This window comes from Chiloscyllium punctatum, chromosome 22 (genome assembly GCF_047496795.1).
Source record: "Chiloscyllium punctatum isolate Juve2018m chromosome 22, sChiPun1.3, whole genome shotgun sequence".
NCBI lineage: Eukaryota > Metazoa > Chordata > Chondrichthyes > Orectolobiformes > Hemiscylliidae > Chiloscyllium > Chiloscyllium punctatum.
The window spans coordinates 30,771,102-30,789,938 of record NC_092760.1 but is presented as its reverse complement, the minus strand read 5'-3'; the positions used below and the strand labels follow the sequence as shown (position 1 = coordinate 30,789,938).

General features: G+C 41.0%; 1 protein-coding gene across 5 annotated transcripts in view; it reads left to right on the top strand.

The window, feature by feature from the left end:
* chrm4a (cholinergic receptor, muscarinic 4a) overlaps window positions 1-18,837 on the top strand; it is a 99,675-nt gene that overhangs the window by 55,778 nt on the left and 25,060 nt on the right. Inside the window, exon 1 of one of the 5 annotated variants that reach the window (XM_072591946.1) lies at window positions 18,780-18,803. The exons of the other annotated variants lie outside the window; for them this stretch is intronic. The gene's annotated coding sequence lies outside the window, so the exon portion shown is untranslated. Of the gene's footprint in view, window positions 1-18,779; window positions 18,804-18,837 lie in introns of those variants that run through there. 5 annotated transcript variants of the gene reach the window in all.

Sequence of the window (18,837 nt, the reverse complement as noted above, 5' to 3'; positions counted from 1 at the left end):
ATAAGACCTTCCATTCATAGCAGGCAACATCCTAGTAAATCTCCTCTGAACCCTTTCCAAAGCTTCCATATTCTTCCTATAATTCCTATGCCCCATTTGCTCATCCGGTTTAACTTTTGAAAGGTGACACACGGCAAGAGACGATTCAAAACACATGCCTTGATTTTACAGATAATTTTGAGATTAGTGCTGTTAGCTACAGTGAAAGAGTAGGTCATTGCAAGGCACTGACATCAAATCACAACTTGAAAAAGCGATCTGTTAAATTGTCCTTGGAAATATGAGTTGAATTCTGAAGTTTTCCACCAATGATGAAAAATCAGATTATTATTGCTGTACCTTGGAGCTGAATTAATGATTTATATGAGGCTGGTTGAGGCTGATCTTCTACACTCAAGAATTCTACTCCTGAGCCGGAAATAGGATCAAGAGTTTATTTAGCAAACTTAACAATAGTCCTTTCTCCAAAGTCCATGCGGACTTTTATGATGCAAAGGATGGTGCTATAGTTAATGAGGTGAACCTTATGGTACTGAGCCAATTGCCACCAGAGTGGCAAATTGTTTTCTTTGAATTCCAAAGGATTTTGGAAGGGCAAGTGGCAGAAAGGGTATTTTGTCTGGGAAGTCACTACAAGTGAAGAGAGAGTGAAGGGAAATTATGTTAAACAGATGGTTGTTAGAATGCAAAAGCTTTTCCTCTGGGAAGTGGTTGAGACAGAAATCATTACATTTCATAAAGAGAAACATTTGAAGTAGCAGAGGACATATATCCTGGTGAGAGAGCAAGGGAATAAGTCGAATTTTGGAATACCCTTGCAAAGTGCCAGCACGATTTCTGTACTTTAAAATATGTTTGAAGCTTGAGTACTCCAGGAATTTCTTTTTTTTCCAAAGAATTATCCTCAGTCAGTAATCTTAAACTTGCCAAGCAATTTTAGCCCCTGAATTAATGGTTTTTAATGCAAAGTAGTTAATCCTCATGTCGCATTCACTTCAAGATGATCTAGTCCCATAAAACACTTCCATTTCAACACTAGAAGCTACCCAATGAAGTGTAAAACCACAGAGCTATAGGAAGAGGCCATTCAGCCCATTCAATCTGCACTAGCTGAATAAACTATCCTAAACCCTATTCTAATCTCACTTTCCAGCACCGGGTCTGTAGCCTTGCAAGTTCTATTGCTTATTCTTTTAAAATAATTTAAAGGTTTCTGACTCAGCAGCCAAAACGGGCAGAAAATTCCAGATACCTACTGCACACCGGGTCAAAAGGCTTTTCCTTATGTCCCTTTTAATCCTTTGAGCAATCAATGTGCTCCAGACACAAGAAACAGATTTTCTCAGTCCAAGCACCTCAATTAAGTCATACCCTCAGCCTCCTCTGTTCTAAGAAAAAAGCAATCTCGCCTATCCAATTTTTCATCACACCTGCAAGTTTCATACCTGGCAACATTCTTGGGAACCTCTCCGTACTCTTTTTAGACCAATTATGTTGTTCCTGTAATGTGGTGATCAGAAGTGTACACAAAAATTCCGAATCAGTGTAGCCTAATCAGTATTTTATGTAGTTCTAGTGTTACATCTTTGCTGTCATATTTAATTCCTCAGTCAACAGGACCCTAAGAACAAGAGTAGGCCATTCAGCCTGCACTGCCATTTAATTCAACATTAGCAGATTGAACACTTAATTCCCTTTAATCCACACCATCCCATAACCTTTTATACCACTGGCAATCAAAAATCAATCAAGTTACATTTTAGACATACTAAAAAGGTAGCTTTCAAAGCCCTCTAGGCAGTGTATTCCAAAGATTCACAACTCGCTGAGTAAAAGTAAAAGAAGTCTTAAATTGCATTTTCCTTAATTTTAAATTGAACCCCCTGGTTCTAGACTCACAGAGCAGGGAAATCATCTCACATTGTTTATCACTTTAAGTATTTTACAAGTTTCAATTTTGATCACTTCTCATTCTTTGGAGAATACAGACCCAGTTTACTTAATTGCTCTTCATGGGACAATCTTGCCATCTCAAGAACAAATCTGGTGGAATGTTAGTACACTCCCTTAATGGAAATGATATCCTTCTTTAGGTAAGGGGACCAAAACTTCACACGGTACTCTATGTGCAGTCTGACCAAGTCTGTACAATTGAATCAAGACTTCCCAACTCCTATACTTACAATAAGGCTTACATCCCATTCGGCTTCCTAAAGGCACCTGCATGTCAGCCTTCAGTGATTTATTGACAAGGACAATTAGGACCCTTTCTACATCTGCATTTTCCAAATTCCTACCTTTTAATAAATAATCTAAACATCTGTCCCTCCTACCAAAGTGGTAACCACACTTTTTTCTACATTCTATTCTATTTGTCACAGTTTTGCCTGCTGACTAAATCTGTCCAAACCCTCCTGAAGCTGATTTACATCTACCTCACAATATACATTCCCACTTAACTTTGCTTCATCCACAAAACTGGAAATATTTTATTTGGTCTCCACATCCAAATCATTGATGCATATATCACGTACAGCTGAGGTCCTAAGTACCAATCCCCATGGTACTCGACTAGTCACAGCCTGTCAAAAATCTGATCAAAAGCCTTTTGAAAATCCAACAGTACCACATCCAGCAATTCTCTTTTATCAATTTTGTTAGTAGCATTCTCAAAATCTCCAAGAAGTTCATCAAACATGATTTCCTATTTATAAACCCGTGCTCTCTATGCTCAATCAAATCATTCTAAGTGTCGATTTATTCTAGCCATTATTCAACCATTTTTCCTATTACCGATATAAAGCCAACAGGTCGGTAGTTCTCTGTTTCCTCTCTCCCTTCTTAATACTGGGGTGATTTTTGCTACCTTCCAATCCAAAGGAATCATTCAATAATGTATATAAGTTTGGAAGATGATCACCAATGCATTGATTCCCTCTATAGTCACCTCCTTCAACACTATGGGATGTTGGATATCAAGTCCTGGAAATTAATTTCTCCAGTACCACTGTCATACTAATTCTAATGTCACTCAATTCCTCATTCTCTCCACCTATTTGGGCTCTCTACTTTTAGGAGGCCGCTTGTATCTTCCTCAATGAAAATAGACACAAAGCAATAATTTAGCTTCTCTGCTGTCCTATTCCCCATTATAAATTCTCCCGATTCTGCCTGTAATGGACCCACATTTGTTTTAAACAAACATTTCTTTTTTACATATCTGTAGAATGAAAGAAAGCATCCTTATATGCCTTCTTTACCAACTTGACTAGCTGTTTGAACACCTTCAGGGACCCGTTGACATGCATTCAAAGGTGTCTCCTTCATCTCCTCCTCTTAGCGTACTCCCATTATTGTTCATTTTCACTCCCAAAATCTATAGCGATGCCTTTGTCTGGATTGAACTTCATGTGCTAGCTTTCTATCCACTTGACCAAACCATTAATATGACCCTTCAGTTACAATAATCTTCTTCATTATCAACCTTATGGCCAATGTTTATGTTGTCTATAAACATCCCAGTCATACCCTCTAAATGATTAATATATACCATGAACATCAAGCAACCCAACATTAATTCCTGCAGAATGCCACAGGAAAGCACTTTCCATTCCCAAGAACTTCTGTAAGCCGCTTTGTGTCCTGTCATTCAGTCAATTCTAGATCCAACTCATGACACTCCCCTATATTCTAAAGCCTGTAAAGTTTATGATCAGCTTTTCATTTGGGACATCATCAAATGCCTTGCTATAATCCCTGTAGATTGCACTATCCTCAAAAATCTCCTTGTTACTTCTCAGTTCATCAGACATGACCTTCCCTTAACAAAGTTATACTGAGCATGCCTAATAAATACAAATCTTTCCAAGTGACACATTAATCCTATCATTTAATATTGATTCCAGTAATTTACCCACCACCGAGGTCAGTGGCCTATCCATGCTCCCTTTTTAAAGAATGGTACAATGTTCTTACACCCCCAATCTTCTAATACTTTGTTTGCATCTAGTGAGGATTGGGAAATGATTCTAAAAGCATCCGCTATTTCATTCCTGGCTTTGTTTAACTGCTTTGAATATAATCCAACTGGACCTGATGATTTAGATTTAGATTTCGCGCAACCCACCCAGACCCATTCCCCTATATTTACCCCTTCACCTAACACTATGGGCAATTTAGCATAGCCAATTCACCTAACCTGCATATTTTTCGATTGTGGGAGGAAACCGGAGGAAACCCATGCAGAAACGGGGAGAATTTGTAAACTCTACATAGAGAGTCGCCTGAGGTGGGAATTGAACTCGGGTCTCTGGCGTTGTGAGGCAGAAGTGCTAACCACTGTGCCACTGTGCCGATGGATTTATCCATCTTCAAAGCGGTCAGCCCCTTCAGTACTTCACTTCTCTGTATTATGATTGCTGGTCGATGTTATGATCACTCTTTCCAAAATGGTCACACTCTGCTAGTTCATCCACTTGCCCAGCTTCATTTCCTAAGACTAAATGTAGAATTGAACCATCTTATTGGACTTTGTGCAGGCTAGCTAAAACTTTTGTACCCTCTGCCCCTTTCATACTGTCTATATCCCAGTTGATATTGGGTAGTTGAAATCTCCAACTATTATTGCTCTATTGTTTCTGTACTCAAAAATTTGCCAGAATATTTATCCCTGTCCTGTCCAAGTGCCAACCATTAACTTGTGAAGATCCCACATCACCCAGAACTTGTCCCAATGTCCCAGAACTCAGATGCCCATCTTTCTCCACAAGCTTTCCAATCACAAAAAACATGTTCAATCAGTAAATCCTCAAATGTCAATGCCTGCTGGTATGTGGAGTAGGAAAAGTCCTGAAACTTCTACTTTGGAAGTCCTGCTTTTTAATCTCCTTCTAGCTTGCTGAAATCAGAACTTCATCCTCATTCTTCCTTAACTTATTGGGACCAATGTGGACCATGACCTCTGGCTGAGTACTCACTTCAGAAGAATGTCCTGTAACATTCTCAACCCTGGCATCAGGAAAGCAATATACCTTCTTGAAGTCATGATGACCACTGCAAAGCACTTGTCTGATCCTCTGACTACGGAATTCTCTATTACCATAACCATTGTCCTTCCATTCTTTTTCCTTCTCTCCCTGTGAGCTGCCATCAATCCATGGTGCCATCAACCTGGCTCGGATTATACTCTACTGAGGAACCATTAGATCGCTAGTGTCAAAAATGGAACACCAGTTAGCAAGCAAGGTAGACCCTGAGGACTCCTTCAATGCCTGTCTGATTCTCTTAAATTCTCTTAAACAGTCACCCATTCTCTTGCTGTATGTTAGCTTCTAACCTGCAGTGTGACCACCTCTCTAAAAGTAGGCCTCTAGCTCAAGGGTACAAAGCATTGATTCCAACTGCCTCTCAAATTCGGAAGTCCAGAGCTAAAGCTACCCAAGTACTGCAAAACATATTTGTTGCTTAGCCAAGCTGACCTGCCATCCTCTAACTTGAAAAAACACTACCTGTTACGCTTAGAATGGTAGAAACCGTCACAGCCAGCTTCTTCTCTGTACTGAAGTTAACAACAACCGAAGGACACTGAAAAAGGTAGGGGAAGAAAGGAGCACCTTCCCCACCAAATCCCACCCCACCCAGCCCACCCTTCACTGGACTCCCTCTAACTCACCAAACCCCCAGTTTACACATTATACAACCAAACCAGCTGTTAGAGCAGAAAAGCCAACCTTGACAGAGGCCCCTGTTTATTCTTCCTGAAAACAAATAGCTCAAGCTTCAAAAAAAAATTAAAGCATCCACTAATTAACCCATTGTGTCTTCTCTCAGATTTTTGTATGATTCTACTTGAATGAAGGCTGCAATTAAAGTTTAACTTCTCTTAACTTAAATCATAAGAGTAAACCTTGACATGCAGTGGAAGACAAGATTCCCACTGATCAGCAATGAAAAGTTACACTACAGCCAACTGGTTTTTAGAAGGGATTCAGAAACAAACCTTTGTTGTTGGAGGTTACAAGAGAAGGGAAGAATAAACAGTTAACGAAAATTCAATCAGAATTTGTTGTTGGAGGTTACAAGAGAAGGGAAGAATTAACAGTTAACGAAAATTCAATCAGAATTTGTTGTTGGAGGTTACAAGAGAAGGGAAGAATAAACAGTTAACGAAAATTCAATCAGAATTTGTTGTTGGAGGTTACAAGAGAAGGGAAGAATAAACAGTTAACGAAAATTCAATCAGAATTTGTTGTTGGAGGTTACAAGAGAAGGGAAGGATTAACAGTTAATGAAAATTCAATCAGAATTTGTTGTTGGAGGTTACAAGAGAAGGGAAGAATAAACAGTTAACGAAAATTCAATCAGAATTTGTTGTTGGAGGTTACAAGAGAAGGGAAGGATTAACAGTTAATGAAAATTCAATCAGAATTTGTTGTTGGAGGTTACAAGAGAAGGGAAGGATTAACAGTTAACGAAAATTCAATCAGAAATGCAGTATGCAGAAATGAAGAGTCACCTGGAAAAAATCGCTCGTGGCTTTGCGGATGTATGTAATCAGAAACAAAAAGAGCTCCACGAAATTGCTGTATTGAAAGAAAACTTCGATTGTATATTTAAACATTATCTCTTATGACCCTCATACACAGCCTTCAATCTCGACAAGTCACCTCAGAGGGAGGCCACTACTTATAAAAACATGAATCAAGTTCACCAACCATTCAGTACTGTACTGTATTTACATTACAGGTAAAACAAACACATATATCGCAACAAGTGGTGCAATATTGGCTGCAAGTTGTGTCTTTTAGGCTGTTCCATAGCTGTTCCTACACTGATGGATAAGAAAGTATTAATTCAGTAATGTTGATCCTCTTAAGCACCTGTTTTAGAAAAATAAAACTCAAGCATATGCTCGATGGCCTCTGAGATTTCCTGTAAACTAAAACAAAAGCTGATGGGATATGGGCAGGAGTTTCATGCCTGTCGCTCACTGAAGGCTTTTAAACAGCAGCTGTCATGATTTACTGCCCCCACCTATTCCAAGAAATGTCTCATGAACATCTAACATCTCTAAAGCATCTGATCAATGGGTTCTAAAACAAGACTTGTGACATCTTCTCATGGACCAAACTTATTGCCTCTTTATATGTTGAGCACATTATCTCTACGCTGACAAAAGCTGGAATTTTTAAACCTTGTACTGCAGGTGTGATTTTAACACTGCTTTCGAGGATGACGTCCAGTACAAAGTAAGCCATTATCCATTGCTGATCTGCACCATAATTTCATTTACCTGCCTTTGGTCTATGTCCCTTGATATCCTTAACTCACAAAACATATGGTTCCCAGACTGGAAATGCTCAATGCATCCAGCATTTGTAACCTGTTCAGATTTGCTTTCTTTTGTGTGAAAAAAGTGTTTATTTAATTCACTCCTAAATTACCAAATTTTAAGTTTATTCTTAATTTCCCATGTATTGGATTTTTCAACCACAGGAAATAGCATCTCTGAGCAGAATCTCATGCTGTTTTGGTTAAATCCAGGTTGCTTCAACTTTTTTAGAAGGATTTCCAACATGAGACTTAACAGGCTTTCTTACTACATCTAACCAAACTCACCTGATTAACATGGTGGGGTGTGGGTGGGGCGTGGGTGGAGGGTGGGGGGAAGGAGAACGTTTTCAAGTTAGGCATCCTTGTAAGAGGATTTTAAGTAAGCTTAAAATCAACTAGGCCAAAGTGAGGACTGCAGATGCCAGAGATCAGAATCAAGATTAGACTGGTGCTGGAAAAGCACAGCAGGTCAGGCAGCATCCGAGGAGCAGGAAAATCAATGTTTTGGGCAGGCGCCCGTCATCAGGAATGAGGCTCCTTCAGTGGCCCTTCTTCTCCAGTTTTGAATAATGGTCACTGGACTCAAAACATTCACTTTGTTTTCCTGCTCCTCAGATGCTGCCTGACCTGCTGTGCTTTTACAGCACCACTCTAATCTTGACTCTGACCTCCAGCATCTGCAATCCTCACTTTTGCCTAGTTGATTTTAATGTTATTTCGAATCCTCCTGCAAGGAAGCCTACCTTGAAGAAGTTCTCCTCCTCTTTCTACAGCCTCATTCCTGATGAAGGGCTTTTGCCTGAAACGTCGATTTTCCTGCTCCTTGGATGCTGCCTGATCTGCTGTCCTTTTTGAGCACCAGTCTAATCTTCACCTGATTAACTACCTACCCCACCCAAATGGCATCCCTCAAATCGGATTCAGTACCCATCTCACTTGTGGGGCATAACCTCGTCACTCAGCGGATATCCCACAATTCACTTGCATCCTTTGCACATGCCCGTATTTAAAAAGTCCATTGTGGGCTGAGTATCGAGAGGCTGGACTTCCTATTCCACCCAAGACCAGCAATGAAGACAACACCTGACCATGCCAGCCTGGTCCAAGTTTGCTACCCAGGTTAAAGCTGTCTCAGTCAAGTGGAGGAATGGACCAAGAAGATTAATGTCCTACTTCACTCTGCCAGCAAACTTCACCACTTCCCACCAAGGCTCATACTCTACCATTCTCACTATTGCCTGCAACATCTTACCTCACTCGCTATCAATCCACAACCCCAACATATTCCGTACTCTGCCTAAATACCTGCTCAGGACACCTCCCTACCTGCACCAATAGTAACAGCTATGCCACCCATATTCCTCTCCCTGAATACCTGTCTCCCTCTCTCTCTCCCTTTCATTCAAGGAAGAAAGCAGCCCCCTTCAGGGCAGTAAGATTAAAGATCGGTGGAGGACAGCCTTCTTTGGAGAGTGCCTGGACCCTGACTACCCTGAACAACTGACTGATCTTTTCAAATTCTCTTTTTGAAGGCTGCCCTTGACTTATTGACCCAGGACCCCTCAACCAAAGACTATCTACCTCGAAACAAACAAAAACAGAAATGGCGAGAGAAACTCGGCAGGCCTGGCAGGGTCTGTGGAGAGAAAACAAAGTGACCATTATTCAAAACTGGAGAAGAAGGGCCACTGAATACAGTTCTGAAAAAGGATCACTAGACTCAAACATTAACTCTGTTTCATCTCTCCTGATGCTGCCAGACCTGCTGGGTTTCTCCAATCAATTTCTGTTTTTCTCTGTTTCAGATCTCCATCATCTGCAATTCTTTGTTTTATGTTAGCTAATCTCCCTTGACAACTGCGGCAAACGTCTATCCTTTGTGACTGCACTAAGTGACAAAGCGAAAGAGAAATTGTTAAGCTTAGTACTCTGGCTGAGCAGAGCAAAGTGTCAAAAGACAAGGCAAGGCAGTGCAAGGCAGTTTTCCTGTGAACATCTAGGTAGGCTCAGACTGAGTGAGCACCATGACAGCAAGCAAAGAGCCCCAAGATGCTACCTAGCCCAGTCCTTGCATGTCCCTGAACACAAAATGCCCTTGCTGCAGTATTACAATGATAGCAACTGATTCATTCAAAGGTTGAAGTGCAGAAGCATCCTATAAGTGGATAGGAGATGTGCCATGAATATTCTTCAAGGCTAGTACATGCCAAATGCCAATGTCCCCAGTCATGGGTGAGTGGGGCTGGTGCCCATGGAGTGCAACCAGAGATGTTTGTGCCTGGTATCCAACATAGAGGTCATCCAGGGCAAGCAGTGAGTCAAATCTGCCTGGTATCTGCATTGGCTTCCTTGCCAATTTTTCTCAATATCTACCTTTTCTAATAAGATATCAAAGTGAACATTAATGAAGTGGTTTGTGCCATCAACAAGGTGTTTAACAAACAATAATGCCCCTTAATTGCCAACTTATTGCCGAGCAGGAAACTCACTGCACCATTTGTCAAAGGCATAAAGCATGCACAGGATGTGCTCCACGTGGAGATAGGCCTCACTGGATATCTCATTCAATTCTGCCACAAATCTCACCAAAACCCATATCACTCAGATTCCCATGTGATTCCTCCCTCTTGAAACCACCCTTTGATCATTCTAACAACTTGACAACAACAATTTTCAATCTTCTAAATTAAAGAGATTCGAACTCCAGTTTACATAACTTATCTTCTTTAAGCCTTTAAGTCCCAATATCGTTTTAGGAGACTACACAGGAGATAGTGATGTAGTGGGCATGTTAGTGGGCTAGCAATCCAGAAATCCACATTAATGAGCTAAGCAGTTGGGTTTGAACCCTCATGGCCAATGGTGAAATCTGAATTCAATACAAGCTAGCCTAGTGTTGACCTTGTGACCTCTGCCGGTTATTGTGAAGACCAATATGATTCACTAATGTACTTTAGGGAAGGAAATCCGCCATCCTTACATCGTGGTGGACAAGTTGTTGAAGGAAATCCTGGGGGACAGGATGTACATGTATTTGGAAAGGCAAGGACTAATTAGGGATAGTCAACATGGCTTTGAGCATGGGAAATCATGTCTCACAAGCTTGATTAAGTTGTTTGAAGAAGTAACAAAGAGGATTGATGAGGGCAGAGGCATAGATGTGATCTATGTGGATTTAGTAAGGCATTCAACAAGGTTCCCCATGTGAGACTGCTTAGTAAGGTTAGATCTCATGGAATACAGGGAGAACCAGCCATTTGGATACAGAACTGGCTCAAACATAGAAGACAGAAAGTGGTGGTGGATGGTTGTTTTGCAGACTGGAGGCCTGTGACCGGCGAAGTGCCACATGGTTTGGTACTGGGTCCACTGCTTTTGTCATTTATATAAATGATTTGGATGTGAGCATAAGAGGTATAGTTAGTAAGTTTGCAGATGACACCAAAATTGGAGGTGTAGTGGACAGTGAAGAAGGTTACCTCAGATTACAACAGGATCTTGATCAGATGGGCCAATGGACTGAGAAGTGGCAGATGGAGTTTAATTAAGATAACTGAGAGGTGCTGCATTTTGGGAAAGCAAATCTTAGCAAGACTTATACACTTAATGGCAAGGTCCTGGGGAGTGTTGCTGAAAAAGGAGACCTTGGAGTGCAGGTTCATAGCGCTTTGAATCATAGGTAAATAGGATAGTGAAGAAGGCATTTGGTATGCTTTCCTGTATTTGTCAGAGCATTGAGTACAGGAGTTAGGAGGTCATGTTGCGGCTGTACAGGACATTGGTTAGGCCACTTTTGGAAGATTGCGTGCAATTCTGGTCTGCTTCCCAGCAGAATGATATTGTGAACCTTGAAAGGATTCAGAAAAGATTTACAAGGATGTTGCCAGGGTTGGAGAATTTGAGCTATAGCGAGAGGTTGAATAGACTGGGCTGTCTTCCCTGGAGTGTCAGAGGCTGAGGGGTGACTTTATAGATGTTTATAAAATCATAAAGGGCATGGATAAAGTAAATAGACAAGGTCTTTTCCCTGAGGTGGGGGAATCCAGAACTAGATGGCATAGGTTTAGAGTGAGAGGGGAAAGATATAAAAAAGACCTGAGGGGCAACTTTTTCACACAGAGGATGATACATGTATGGAATGGGCTACCAGAGGAAGTGGTGGAGGCTAGTACAACTGCACCATTTAAAAGGCATCTGGATGGGTATATGAATAGGAAGGGTTTGGAGGGATATGGGCCGGGTGCTGGCAGGTGGGACTAGATTAATTTAGAATATCTGGTTGGCATGGACCGAAGGGTCTGTTTCCATGCTGAACATCTTTACGACTCTATGTCATGAGCTATTTTGATGATTTTTTGTACAAGCACACAAATGTTTAATTATAAACCTTATAGAGGTTTATAAAAATATGAGGGACATGGATAGGGTGAATCACCAAAGTATTTTTACCAGGGTTGGGGGTTCCAAAACTAGTGGGCATTGGTTTAAGGTGAGAGGGAAAAGATTTAAAAGGGACCTAAGGGGCAACCTTTTCACATAGAGGGTATTGCATGTATGGAATGAGCTGCCAGCGGAAGTTTTAGAGGCTGGGACAATTACATTTAAAAGGTGTCTGGATGGGTATATGAATAGGAAGGGTTTGGAGGGATATGGGCCAAATGCTGGTAAATGGGACTAGATTAATTTAGGATATCTGGTCGGCATGGACCGAAGGGTTTGTTTCCATGCTGTACATGTACTCTATGTCATGAGCTATTTTGCTGACTTTTTGTATATGTACATGAATGTTTAGTAATTTGTGGAATGTTTAGTACCTTTTGCTCCTTTAGGTATCTTCCGCCATTTTTCTCAGGATTTTTCACCATATTAAAAGCTGCTTTATACCACAATGTTGTAGATGTGTTGATCTATAAAGAAACCCTGCCTTGTCCATCCTCTCTGCCCTTTACATTTTTTGTGAGGGAGTTCAGCAGGAGTTAGCTTCATTGAACTGAGCAACTTTTTGTCATCCTTTGCCTTTTGTTTGTTCTCATGGCTATATTGCATTCACCTTCAGTTTTAAATCTTCTACTCTTTTCTGCAAAACAAAATTGGCATAAGAATGTCATAAAAATGTTGAGCTCCACTGTGAGTAATTTGATCTCTATACAAGCTGGCAACTGAACATTTCACATTAGTCTGCATTGAACATGCACTTACACAACCTCTTGGGGGCTTCATTCCTCCTGGGTACATGAAGCAAGGCATTAAAAATGCTTTTCCCAAGTCAAATAAAGGAACACATGAGCTTGCAGCAATTTAACAAGCCCTTAGGAGAGGGGGTATCCCAAAGCACACTCACTGAATATTGTACAACTCTGCCAGAAGTGTCAGAATCATGGACAATGTACAAACTCAGGCGATGCCTGTTATTTATACAGCTGCCATAATCGTAGATCAACACCTGATTCTCTCGCACCAACATAACCCCTCCTGCTCTTGAGCATCGGTTCCAATGCTGTGGTCGGTAAATAACTTGCTCAGTTTATAGCACCTGGGTACATACAGTTCTGAACCACACGGCTGCAGTTGCAGCCGTCCCTTTTTAGCCAATGTTTTCTGGATGAGCGTAGGGGTTACTGAGATGTACTTGAACCGTACCACAGCAGAAGGGAGCAAATGAGTAATGTTTACACAAAGACAAAAGCCGGCCATCTGCTTAATACATGTGTTCACTGTTGTGCAGTTATCAGATTGGCTTGTTTCTAAATAATGATGTACTAATTAACTGATTGTTCATCTCACTGCTGCACAAACTAAGACTGTCCTTACAAGCCAACACCACACTTGCAATGTTATACATTTGTGGTTAAATTTGGTTCTATAATTAGCTATTTTATGAATTTTTCTTTGTCTCAAAAGCAGCAGCTATAGCGCATGTACACAGTTCTGCTGTTAGCTACGTTAAGTGCCATTTTGGTAAAGGCAACAGCTCAGCTCCAGAGTGGATCCACCTGAAGGATGCAGAAGAGGCAAATTGTGACATTGATTATGTAGCATAATATTAATTTGATGGTGATGATGTCATTTTAGTGATTCATACTCCAACTGATGCCCTCTCTTCACCTCAAACAACTGAATATGTTGAGCAGCTGTAAAAGATTCCCCATTCAGCTCCAAACCTCATTACAAACTTTGGTCCAAATATGGGCAAAGAGCTGAATTCAGGAGATGAGATTATAGTCACTGCCTTTAGCATTAATGCACTATTTCAATGAAGGTGGCCCCAACAGAGCTAAAGTGAATGGGAATTGGGAGAGGGAAGGTTGGAGGTCCCCACTGATTGGAGAAATGTGATGACAAAAGTTAATGGCATAGTATTATTTGGCAACTTGGGTTATAAAGTAGTGGTTTTGGTTCTTAGTTCTGAGAATGTGAAAGGGTCAGCAACTCATCTATTTTAACAGCGAGTCAAAACAGCGTTTCCAAGAAATCATATGACTTGAGCTAAATGACTAGATAAGCTGCATGGGGAAGTAATTTCTGAAGTGTTCCTTGAGTTGACCTTTTACAACCAAGCAAATGAGGGTCTAGAGGTCAGAAGCACGTTTATTTCAGAAGAAAAAGTCTATAACAAAAAATGTGTTGTTTAATGGCCTCAGAGTAGTGAAAGTAATTGAGAAAAAAACTTATGTTTTGTTCTTACAATTCTGTGAGAAAAGTCAGTCAGTTAGCCTGTGTCTGTCTGTCTTGGGGCAAACTGCAGAAAGTCACCCAAAAGATATAGTTGCAACGTTATCAGTTGAGTAAGAAATTAGAGTGAAGTTAGAAATGATATTTCATTAGGATTGAGTGTCCATAAAGGATGTTGCTGGGAAAATAGCTGAATTTTTTTTAATGCTATTATGAAAACATCTTCCAAATTTTCTTATGTATTTCTCTACTTCTGTGTAATAAACTTATATTATTTTGTTAAAAGTACATTGGCAGGCTCTTGTAAATATGTTCAGGCACCACAATAACTAGTTGCCAGAAAAACTTATGATCTTTAGAAGGAGAAAGTGAGGACTGCAAATGCTGGAGATCAGAGCTGAAAATGTGTTGCTGGAAAAGTGCGGCAGGTCAGGCAGCGTCCAAGGAACAGGAGAATCGATGTTTCAGGCATGAGCCCTTCCGAAACGTCGATTCTCCTGCTCCTTGGATGCTGCCTGACCTGCTGCACTTTTCCAGCAACACATTTTCAGTTATGATCTTTAAAGCCAAGTTTCACTTTGGTATCTGACTTGTCCACTATTACCATCGGTGGGAATCATAACAATTTCTACAAAGAAAAATGAAATCTTCTCAGATCCTTAGACCCCAAAGTAGCCCGTACCCACATGCAGCAAGGCATAGTCAACATTCAGTCTTGGGCTGATAAACAGCAAGCATCATTTGAACCACAAAATTACTAAGCGATGACCACCTTTCCCTTACTGTTCAAGAGCTTTACTATCATTTAAGATCCAACATCAGAATTCTGGAATTTATTATTGACCACAAAACTAATGAGACCACCCATGTAAGTAACGTGGTTACAAAAGCAGGTCATAGTCTAGGAATTCTGCAGTGAATAATCACCCAAAGCCTGTACATCATCTACAATGCACAAGTAAGGAATCAGGAGTGTAATAGAATATTCTGTTTCCCTGCTAGTTGAGTACAGTTGTGTGTTGGTAAGACATCACCTTGTCCTGCAACAGAGAGGAAAGTGCATTAAGGAGAGTGAAATAATCTGTTTGACAGTCATGGTGGAATGGTGTATGCAAGTTGTGGGTGTGAGCTTGAGGCTTGTTGCTGTGTGTGTGAGGGTGAGATGATCTGTGAAAATAGGTCTGGAACTAATAGACTGGCACATTGGTAATGAGAATGTGATCTATTGAGACAGTTGTAAACTAGTTCATCTGGTATTTGAAGATGTATTCAGTGACTGTCAGCAGTTGTGTGAAATCATTGGACTTCTGGTTCTACATCCAAGTCCTTCGGACAGCACTGCCGACATTGCTCATGATAACTTGCTGTTCCCACTGTATTTGCAAAATGTTTTTCAGACAGCCTCCTGACTGTCTCTGAATAGACGGTACCTCTTCTCCTCCTGCACCAAGAAATTCAATATTAAAACGTCTTGGAGTCCATTCTCTGGCATGTTGTGTCTTTCTCTGATCAAAATCACTTTTACATTGTCTTCTGGCATCTGCTTCAATAAAAAGGCAGATCTGTCTAAGATTTGCAGGCTGGCCTTAAGTACTACAGGCCTTTCTTGAACTTGCGATAACCCCTTATAATTTTGCAGTTGCTGCTCAGGGGTTCAGACAATCAAAAGTACACTTATTGGTGATAATATATTAGAATCTGATTTGATTTGATTTGATTTGATTTATTATTGTCACATGTACTGAGATACAGTGGCAAGTATTGCATTGCATGCTAACCAGACAAATCATATCTCAGGTAGAACCAAATTACTGCAGATGCTGGAATCTGTACTGAAAACAAAAATGCTGAAAATCACAGTGGGTCAGGCAGCATCCATGGAGAGAGAGCAAGCTAATGTTTTGAGTTTAGATGACTTTACATCAGAGCCTTACCATACCTTACATAGTACATCAGGTAACAGAACAAAATACAGAATATAGTGTTACAGCTATAGAAAAGGTACATTGAAAGATCAACTGGAATAATGTGAGAGGTCCATTCATAAGTCTGATAACAGTGGGGAAGAAGCTGTTCTTAAATCTGTTAGAAGTAGTTAAATGAGAAGATAGTGCAGAATTGCCCTCACATTCCACTCTGTTCAAGGGCATTTAGGGATGGTTGACAGATTCTGGCTTTGCAAGTGTCACTCGCATCACATGAAAGCATTTTTTTTGGAAATGTTTAGATATCTTTTGATGCATTGTGATTTTGTGGTGGTACTTGTGGAATGGAGAGATAAAAGCAGAATTGTAAAACGTTGTGTCTGAACCTCTGTACATTTTACTCTTATTGGATCATGTCGTTTAATGCACCTTGATAGATACTGGATTGAGGAGCATGGTATACCTCAGTATTCATGTTGAATTAGGCAAAAGTGAAGACTGCAGATGCTGGAAACCAGAGTCTAGATTAGAGTGGTGCTGGAAAAACACAGCAGGTCAGGCAGCATCTGAGGAGAGGGAAAGTCAATGTTTCAGGTAAAAGCCATTCCTGATGAAGGGCTTTTGCCCGAAACGTCGATTTTCCTGCTCCTCGGATGTTGCCTGATCTGCTGTGCTTTTTTAGCATCACTCTAACCTAGATTCATTGCTAGTTGAATCACCGGTTCACATACACAGACTTGACTCATATTGCGTGATGTACCTGAAAACATGTGCTGGTTTGAAAACTACTATGTCTCATAAAAGACCTATTGTTTCAATCATTGCAACCAAAGTGTGCATTGCAATGTTTGAATGAATGTTTAAAGGAGTGAATTAGGTCAAGGAAGAGGTCTGACCATGAACACATGTCCTAAGATAAATCAGTATGTTTCAGAGAAGAATATGAGGTGGGAAAAGAGCTAAAACTAATTGGTGGTAAAATAATGATTTCTGTATGTAGATTATTTTATCACGTCTCTTGGAAACTGTACAAAATGCTAAAGAGACATTTACCGCAAAATTGGTAGCTCTATCTGCTCATCTGACTGGTTCCAATACGCGTCCAGCACAATGCACACTGCTGAGTGTCTGCACTCCTGAACAGGAGCTGCAAAGTTATAAAGGGTTACCATAAGTTGAAAAAGTCTTGCAGTCCTTAGGCTCCTGCACCTCTTAAACAGATAGTTTTTTTATTGAAGTAGTTGCCAGAAGCCATTGTAAAAGTGGTTTTGATCAGGGAAAAGCTCAACCACATTACTATAAGTCCAGAGGCAAATCAGGTCCACCTTAGATAGCATCTTCCAAATCCACTACCACTTCCATCTAGAAGGACAAGGGCAGCAGTAACATGGGAACACCATTACCTACAGGTTCTCCTCCAAGCCACTCACCATCCTGACTTGGAAATATATCACCGTTCCTTTATTGTGGTGGGGTCAAAAACCTGGAATTCCATCAGTCAGGGCATTGTGAGTCAAACCAGAGCACATGGATTGCAGCAGTTCAAGAAAGTAACTCACCACCACCTTCTCAAAGGCAAATAGGGACAAGAAATAAACGCTGACCAGTGAGTGATTCTCATGTCCTAAATAAAAAGATAAGATTGGCAGATTTTCTTCCTGAAGGACATGAGTGAACCAGTTGAATTTATTTTCCTAATGACATTGAATATTAGCTGCATGGTCACTTTTACTGAAAGTAGGGGGTTAAATATTGCCATTTTTAGTGATGCGTTTGTTGAGTGAGATTCATTGTTCCTGGTCCACCATACCTCAGAGTGATGTTTCTCTTGCAGTCTTCTGTTCTTTGCCTTATTACATTTACGGCCAAGTTCTTCATGGCCTTTTTAGATTAGATTCTCTACAGTGTGGAAACAGGCCCTTCGGCCCAACAAGTCCACACCAACCCTCCAAAGAGTACCCCACCTAGCCTAGTAATTCCCCTACTCTATATTTACTAATGGATCTAACACTATTGGCAATTTAGCATGGCCAATCCACCTGACCTGCACATCTTTAGATTGTGGGAGGAAACTGGAGCACCCAGAGGAAACCCACACGGACACGGGGAGAATGTGCAAACTCCACACAGACAGTTGCCTGAGGCAAGAATCGAACCCAGATGCCTGGTGCTGTGAGGCAGCAGTGCTAACAACTGAGCCACCATGCCTTCTCATGGGATCGCGCAGCAGGGGAGGTGAAAGGTCTCTCCCGTAATAGCACTTCCAGCATTCACACTGCTGGTGCTATGTTTAAAACCCAGCTGGTATTCGCTTTGTAGACAGGCACATGAAAATAACATTGAGTGGGGTGATGAAGAGAAGGGTGTGGCCTTTATCTGCAATCTCTCACATGAAACTGCACCACCAGTCTGGTCCCAGGCTGCAGCCCAGGTCAGTTCTGTGTCCCAAGTCAGAATGAGTTGCACAGAGGTGCAGGAAGTAGGTCAATGATCCTTTGGAATTGCTGCCATTTTTTTCTCAGCTACTTCATGCTCACGGGGCAACTGCTCACTCGAACTCTGCCACTACATGTTAATTTCATCAAGGCTTACTGAGTATAACTCTCACTATTGTGAGCGGCCTGTTCACTCAACGACTTTCACCCCCATTCTCCCAAACTACTCACTCTGCCCAACCTCTGAGCTTGTTACTCATTCACTGGGAATACCACTACCACCTCTTCAGTTCATACAACACCACTAACTACTCTTCCATTCATTTCCATCATAACTGATCACTCTCTTTGTCTCCTTACAGGAAACATTAGCCCACATTTGTGTCGAGAGGACTGGCAGGCTGGGGTGTGGCTAACATTGGGCTGCTCACCGTACGAGGTGACAACTCTCAAATTACCCCAAGAAAAAGATA